The sequence below is a fragment of the Carettochelys insculpta genome, chromosome 3 (genome assembly GCF_033958435.1).
Source record: "Carettochelys insculpta isolate YL-2023 chromosome 3, ASM3395843v1, whole genome shotgun sequence".
NCBI classification, from domain to species: domain Eukaryota; kingdom Metazoa; phylum Chordata; order Testudines; family Carettochelyidae; genus Carettochelys; species Carettochelys insculpta.
Window position 1 is genome coordinate 152762419 of NC_134139.1, and position 6771 is coordinate 152769189.

At 43.1% G+C, this 6771-nt stretch overlaps 1 long non-coding RNA gene across 1 annotated transcript in view; it reads right to left on the reverse strand.

The window, feature by feature from the left end:
• The window catches only part of LOC142011486 (uncharacterized), a 61905-nt gene extending 59063 nt beyond the window's left edge, over positions 1-2842 (reverse strand). The window contains exon 1 of the long non-coding RNA XR_012645092.1: positions 2717-2842. This is a non-coding gene — a long non-coding RNA (uncharacterized LOC142011486). The remainder of the gene's footprint in view (positions 1-2716) is intronic.
• Between the last annotated feature and the right edge of the window lie 3929 nt (positions 2843-6771).

Here is a 6771-nt window from a genome sequence, read left to right on the forward strand (position 1 = left end):
ATTAGCAGATGAGCCATGAAATCCATTTGTGGTGTCTTTCTCATACAACCAGCCACACTGCTGCCTGTAAATTTCCTGTGGAGCAAGAGTGGAGATTGGGTGAGCTTCTGGTGTCCCATATCACAATAGTCCAGCTCTCCCGGAACGCCTTCCTGTAGCTGTACACAACCCAGGTGTAAAAAGTTGTACAGTCAAACTCGTTGAAAACATAAAAATTAAAGAACTTAAAAACGATCATCTCTTGTGATATTCTGAGCAATGAGAGCTCTCTGCCATGATTGTAGCTGCTTCTGTCACTTCACAGTGACTTGACAGACATTTTAGGCTTCAGCATACTACACAGAGTGATGTTCCAGGAATCCTAGTATACATTGTCCAATCAATGAGTTCCATAGGATTGCTCACAATCTGTAAATCTCTGTGTTTATTATCCTCTGTGTCACAAAACCTTAATTATCAAGATTTTACACACATAGACCCTGAAGTAAATTTCACGTTTCCTAAGAAATATTGCAAAAATCCTATAAATTAACACAAAAAGCATTTAATGAATCTACTGGCTCATTACTACGTACCTCCCCTGACAGTGGAGCACCTGGAGGTAAATGCTCTAGTCAGCGGAGGCTACTGATACCTGTTCAACATCCAGCTAGGAGAGAAATCCACAATCCCTAGAGTACAGAACAGGAAGCAATATCCTGAGACCAGATGGGAGCCGATTCAGAAAAGAACCAGAGGCTGAGTGGAAACAGTAGCACCAGGTCAGAGATAGCAGCCTGAGAATGGGCCATGGGGAAAGGCAAGGGCAAGAATGAGTTTAAAAGCTGGGTCTGGAAAGCTAAAAGTCAGGCAAAAACTCAGGCTGTTAAATGCAGTAGTGGCTATAGCAGAAAGATATAAGGCAATGACCAAAAAAAGCAGGAAAACAGCACAGAAGAATCCCAGTAATATTCCTATCTTCGTACTCCTATAACATATGACCTTTAGTGGATAAGTGTAGGCACTTAGTTTGATTTTTATTGTAATTGTTGACATTCTAACTTGGCTACTTGCATCTTCTATTTTTGCCAATCCTAGTTTTTTTTTTTTTTAAACGTTACTCATTTGAAAACATAAGTATTTATGAGAATCCTCACAAAGGGCTACAGCCTATGCAATCTAGTGCATGAAGAATTAACAGAACTAGTTTCCAATTTTATGATATACTGAGCATTTACGATCCTGTCACAGCAATAGCTTGCAATAAGGCTGTCAAATATTTTTTTACAGTTTGGCTGTACAACTCTATTTGTGCAAGCTTAACCACAGTCTCTGTTATTTATTAGTACCTTCTGCAAACTTGTTAGATGAAAATAAAAATGGAGATGAACTGTTTCAAAAAACCAAACCGATGTTTAAAACAGACTTGGAAAATTTGTTTCTGATTTTTAACAGACAGTTCTAAAGACTTCTGTTTAAAAAACAAACACATATAGCTTGTTTCTTCATTGCAAATTCCTGTTACTTGTTTCTGAACGTTAACAGCATAGAATTAGTCCAAAATCTCTTAGTATTTATACAAAGTATCTTCTTAGTACAACTCCTCCTCACCGAAGTGGCTACTGTATTTCAGGAACTTTGCTTTACCACCGCACCGCACCGTCACAGCCCCTGCACGCAGAAAGGTTTGCAAACAGCAGCTTACTGCGAATCCCTTGGCGTACTTCCTCCCAGCTGTTCTGCACATCTGGCAGGCCACAGACAGCTGGTTTACAGTATTTCAGAATGGAGCTGGGCGTGGGGGGCGGGAGCCACAGCCTCCCTTCTCCCTTCTATTGGCTCATCTCTCTGGGACTTCCCGGGAATGCCGGCATTTCATTGGCCGGGCTCGTCCCCGTTCCCCCGAGCTAATTGGAGAAGCCGGGACGGAGGGGACGGAATCCCCTTTGCTTTATTGATGGGGCGGGCGGGACGGAGGCGAGTCATGCCCCATCACCTGCAGCTGCTGTGTCTCGCGGCCCAGCCCCGCCTCTCGCTGCTGCAGGGCCCGGGGGCTCCGCTGGGGGGAGCTGCCGCTGCCGGGGACATGGCCAGAGCGCAGCGAGAGACACAAAGAACATGGCGAGGGGAGGCGGAGTCTGAGCGAGCCTACAGCAGCTGCGCCCGGCAGAGGGAGGACAATGCCCAGCCCACTTTGGCCCAAGTGCCTCCGGCTCCAGGGGGAGGGGGCTCTTTCCCCGGGGCCCGGCTCTCGGGTAAGTGCCCCCGGCCCTTCGCCCTCCCGGGGGGCAGCGGGACTCGCCGCAGCGCGCCCCAGAGCGGAGCAGCCCCGGGGCCCGCCTGCCAGCGGGAACTTTGCCGGGGCCGGGAACTTTGCCGGGAGCTGGCCCAGGGCGGGAGCGGGGGCGCTGCTGCGGGCGGATCGAGGCAGGCGCGCCCCGGACCTGCCCGGCCGGGGGCAGGGACCCGTCCCGCGCGCCTTGGGAGGCGTTTCCCGGGGGCGGCAGCCTCGTCCCCCCGCCCGGCTGCCCTTGGCTGGTGCTCTCCCACCTGCGGCGGGCGGCTCTCGTCCCTCTCCAGTGCCCAGGCTCTGGGGGTGGGGGTAGCTGGCGGATCTACAGCAGCGGCGCTGGGGGACTTTTGTGCCGGCTGCGCAGGTGGGTTCCCCGCGTCCCCCTCTCGGGTCCGGACTGGCAGCGGCCCCAGAGGTAGGCGTGAGCGGGCTGCGGGCTCTCACCTGTTGTGTGTTTCGGTTCCAGCCCGCCCCACGCTGCCACAAGCCGCTGGCGAGTGCTTCTCTCCGGGACGCAGCTGGAGCGCGATCTGCAGGTGCAGCGACTCTGGTCCTTTCACCCGCTCTCGCCTGCTTTTTGCACCCCCCTCCCCCCCGGCTCCGTTTACTGCGTAGCGCGCGGCAGCCAGGAACTTTCTCTCTTCTGGCAGGAGCCAGGACGGGAGCAGGTAGAAAAACATTTCATGTAGCCGCTGTATTTTGAACGCCCGGGTCCTTTGATGCCTGATCCAGAAAGCGGGTGGGTTTAAAGAACGTTTAAAATGATTGCATGTTTTCAGTCTTAAGGGTCGGGACATTTATAGGCTGGTGTTTTTGTAACTGAATTTATGGCCAGTATTTAAGCGTGTGAAACATAGTTCTAAGTTTGGTCATATTTTCCTAAGGCAATCTGCGGCTTTGATCCTTAGACATACCGTACTGACAGAGTCTTAACAGATGTTAGTTTGTGTAGATAACTATCCAGAGGAGAAATACTCTACCCATGCCTCATTTAAAGCAGGGAAAAGCGAACCTTAAAAAAAGTTTTGAGGGGAGGGATGCACAGAAACAACAGCATGTAAATCAAACAAACGAAAGCCCTCAAAAAAACCTGTCTCCAGTTTCTAACTCTGTAGAGTACTTCCTTACATTTTCAAAGTAATTCCACTTGTATGCATTTACTTCAGAGTTTAACGTTGCTGTCATGTGATCCTGCACCATGTAAGCTAATCTTGACTGTTCTCAAGCCCTCTGGAATGTTTTCTGTTTTCTCAGATTTAATATGTGCAGCAACATCCATTCTTTATATTATAGGTTAAAATGTGCCTCTGAATGTATCCTGATACAGTTCTATCAAGTACTCTTACAGAAAACTGTATCCCTTTTTAATTACAGAACAAGTGATTTAACATTGTATCCCTTCCCTTTTGTGCTATCTTTTTGTCCTCCCCTCACTCACTCATAAAAAGCTTTGACATATTGTAACCCATTTTGAAGGTCTTGCTGATGACAAATTGTATTGATATTGTTTTTGAAGCAGTACTGTCCTAAGAGACTAATACAGGTTTGTGTCCATTGTGTTGGGCTTTATATAAAGGCTGACGTTTTTTAAAAATGGTGATTTTTGGGTGAGATGCTATTGTAAGCCTCATTGTCAGAAAGTATTTAACACTGATCCATTGAAAATCAGGTCATAAGACGTACCCAGAATTGCTAGCCACTTAAAAAAACAAACAGCAAACAAAAAACATACCCCGGAAGATAAGTGACAGCAGAGAGGCAAAATAAAATACGTGTGATCTTTTAAAATCATCATTTTTCTTATTGTGGTCACAGTCTCTTTGCCAAACTTGTGTTAAAGTTATGTTCTTCAAGACCTACAATCATGTAAGGTACTCCCTTGTGTTCTCAGAAACCTCTTTGTTATAATGTAGTAATTTACTAGGCTTTCATCCTGTGAAACAAACCATTCTTCCCTGGAGGGTTAGAATGAAATGAAAAGAGGGTGTCTCGGTGTACTTGATTAAACGCAACTAATAAAAGACAGCTTAGTCGTATTACAGCCAACAATATAAATACTAATTAATCTCCTGTAGAAGATAACTTTTCTATCCTATATGTGCACACATAAGTTTATCTTGTGTAGAACTGAAATGTAAAGATGACATTACATGACAAAGAGGGTGCCATTATGCATTGACCAAACTTAAGAAGAATATCTCTTTAAAATGTGTTGACATTTAATTGACCTTTTAAAGTTCATTCTGTTAATCATACTCAAAGCGCTAAAGCTATGGTTGACTGCTCTGGTGTTCTTACATTCAGTCGTGCTCAGCATATAAATTCTGCAGCATAATTGCTACTTACTCAATAAGAGTTTCTTTTCTTTCCTGAAAATGAGAAAGTTGTTGTAGAGTTTTGAATCAAAATTCTTTCAAGTCCTTAGTTGTTGTGTAGGGTGTGGCCTTTGGTTAGGGGTAATGGAAATTCTTGTCTCCTTCAACTGCATTTTTTTTCCTCTTTCCTGGAGCGTTTTCAAGTAATGAAAAGTAACCTTGAAAGGTTTGAAGGTTATTTTGGTTGAGAACAAATTAAAAGACAGGGCTTCAATATTCTTTCTATGATCCTTTACATTGGCTTATTTTTAAAAGTAAAATCTAGTTTTAATGCTATGATTCTGGTTATAAAAGATCAATTGGAAAAAAAAAAGCCTTAGATCTAAATGCAAGTAGTTGTGTATTTGAGATAAGTCATCCTGCCTGCCTTATAGCTCTTAATCACAAGACATTTTAACAAAAATTATATAGACATTCAAAATGTTAATTTTATGGAGAGGCCATTACTGATTAGTTTAATTGAGAGTTAATTTCTGTTGCAGTTCTGGGATCTTTGTATCATTTGTCAAATAGAACTTAATCTGTTGTATGTCAGTTTTATAAGTAATCTTTCTTTGTGGAAAGTAAGGAAATCAGTAACCATTTAAGGGAAGACAATGAAATCTAATTCTTGTCATTCCTTATCTCAGTAACGCTTCATCTTTTGGACACTAGCATTGGAAACTGATTGATTCACTAAATGTCTGACTGTACTTAAAAAGATTGGGTTCCAAAAGAGAGCAGTGATTGTTTGGAGTTAGAAGCTGTTTTCTTGGCACTGAAAAAGCAAAACCTAAAAACCTCAATCCTGAATAGAGTGCATACAATACAAAATCAGAGATTTGTTTTTCAAGCTTGTTCTAAAGTCTTGATCTTGTTCATGGATACAGCCAGCCCCTGGCCTATTTTACTCTGAGTGGGGACCCTTGCGGTAATAGGAAAGATGAGCGAAAATTCTCTGTATATTCCGTAGCTGATATACTTCAATTTTGTAGTACTCCTGGATTATACAAATGCAGCTATGGAGGATGATCCTGCAGTCCTCGCTGTGAAACTGATGTGAGCTTTGCCAGAATAAGGACTCTGGTATCAGGCCAAAACTAACATAAATTTCATTGAAGTATGTAAGGTTGTGTAATTGGAGAAAATTCATATTTCTCTAGAGGGCCTCCTGTTGAAGGAATGGTTTAAAAATCATTCCTATGGCTTTATTCTCCGCCTGAACTAAAAGGTTTCTCGTACAAGCTGGAGAAAGGCAATATATTTCCCATTTTCCTGTGCCTGAGGATAGTATTCCTTCCATGCAAGTGGCAGGAGACTTGCAAAACATGCAAGTGATAAAGTCATGACTGTTCGGTATTTCCTCAAAATAGTAGTGAATATGTCCTAGTGCCCTGTTCTGGTTTTTAGCCAAAATACCAATCAGACCCAGGCTGATTATCTGTCTAACAGGAATCTTTAGTCATTATTGTCAAAACCTCTGACTGCTATTATAGGAACATAATATTATGAAGTGATTTATCAATTGATTTTGTGAAGTGACTTAGGTGAAACTAACACTTTTCTCTCTCTGAGGCTTCTCTTTAGAAAGCACATCCTTGTAATCCTGACTGCAGACCCATGCAGACAAGCCCCTAATGAAGAAAATCTTCTCTACAATATTTTATGTAATTAATATATTAACATTAGATGGGGTTTGGGGTTTCGCTGGCTTCTTAAATTGTGTGTGTATATATCTATGTATTAATTTAGAATACCTTTTCATCCAAGGGTCTGCAAGTACTCTTACCAAGTGAGCATTATCACAAGACACCTAGGTTCAATTCCTGATTCAGCCACAGATTCCTTCTGTAACTTAAGAAATGTTTCACTTAACCCAGTGATTTTCAGTCTTTTTAGACTACCATACCCCTTTTAGGGGTCTGATTTGTATTGTGTACCCCCAAGTTTTACCTTGCTTAAAAACTACTTGCTTACAAAAGCAGACATAAAAAGTAAAACAGCCTGCTATTACAGAAAAATTACTTACTTTCTCATTTTGTCTGTCTGAAATCTTCAAGTTGATGTACCTCTGTGTACCCTGGCTTAAGAACCACTGGCTTAGCCTCCTTTGTACCTCAGTTTCATGTCTGTGAAATGGAGATA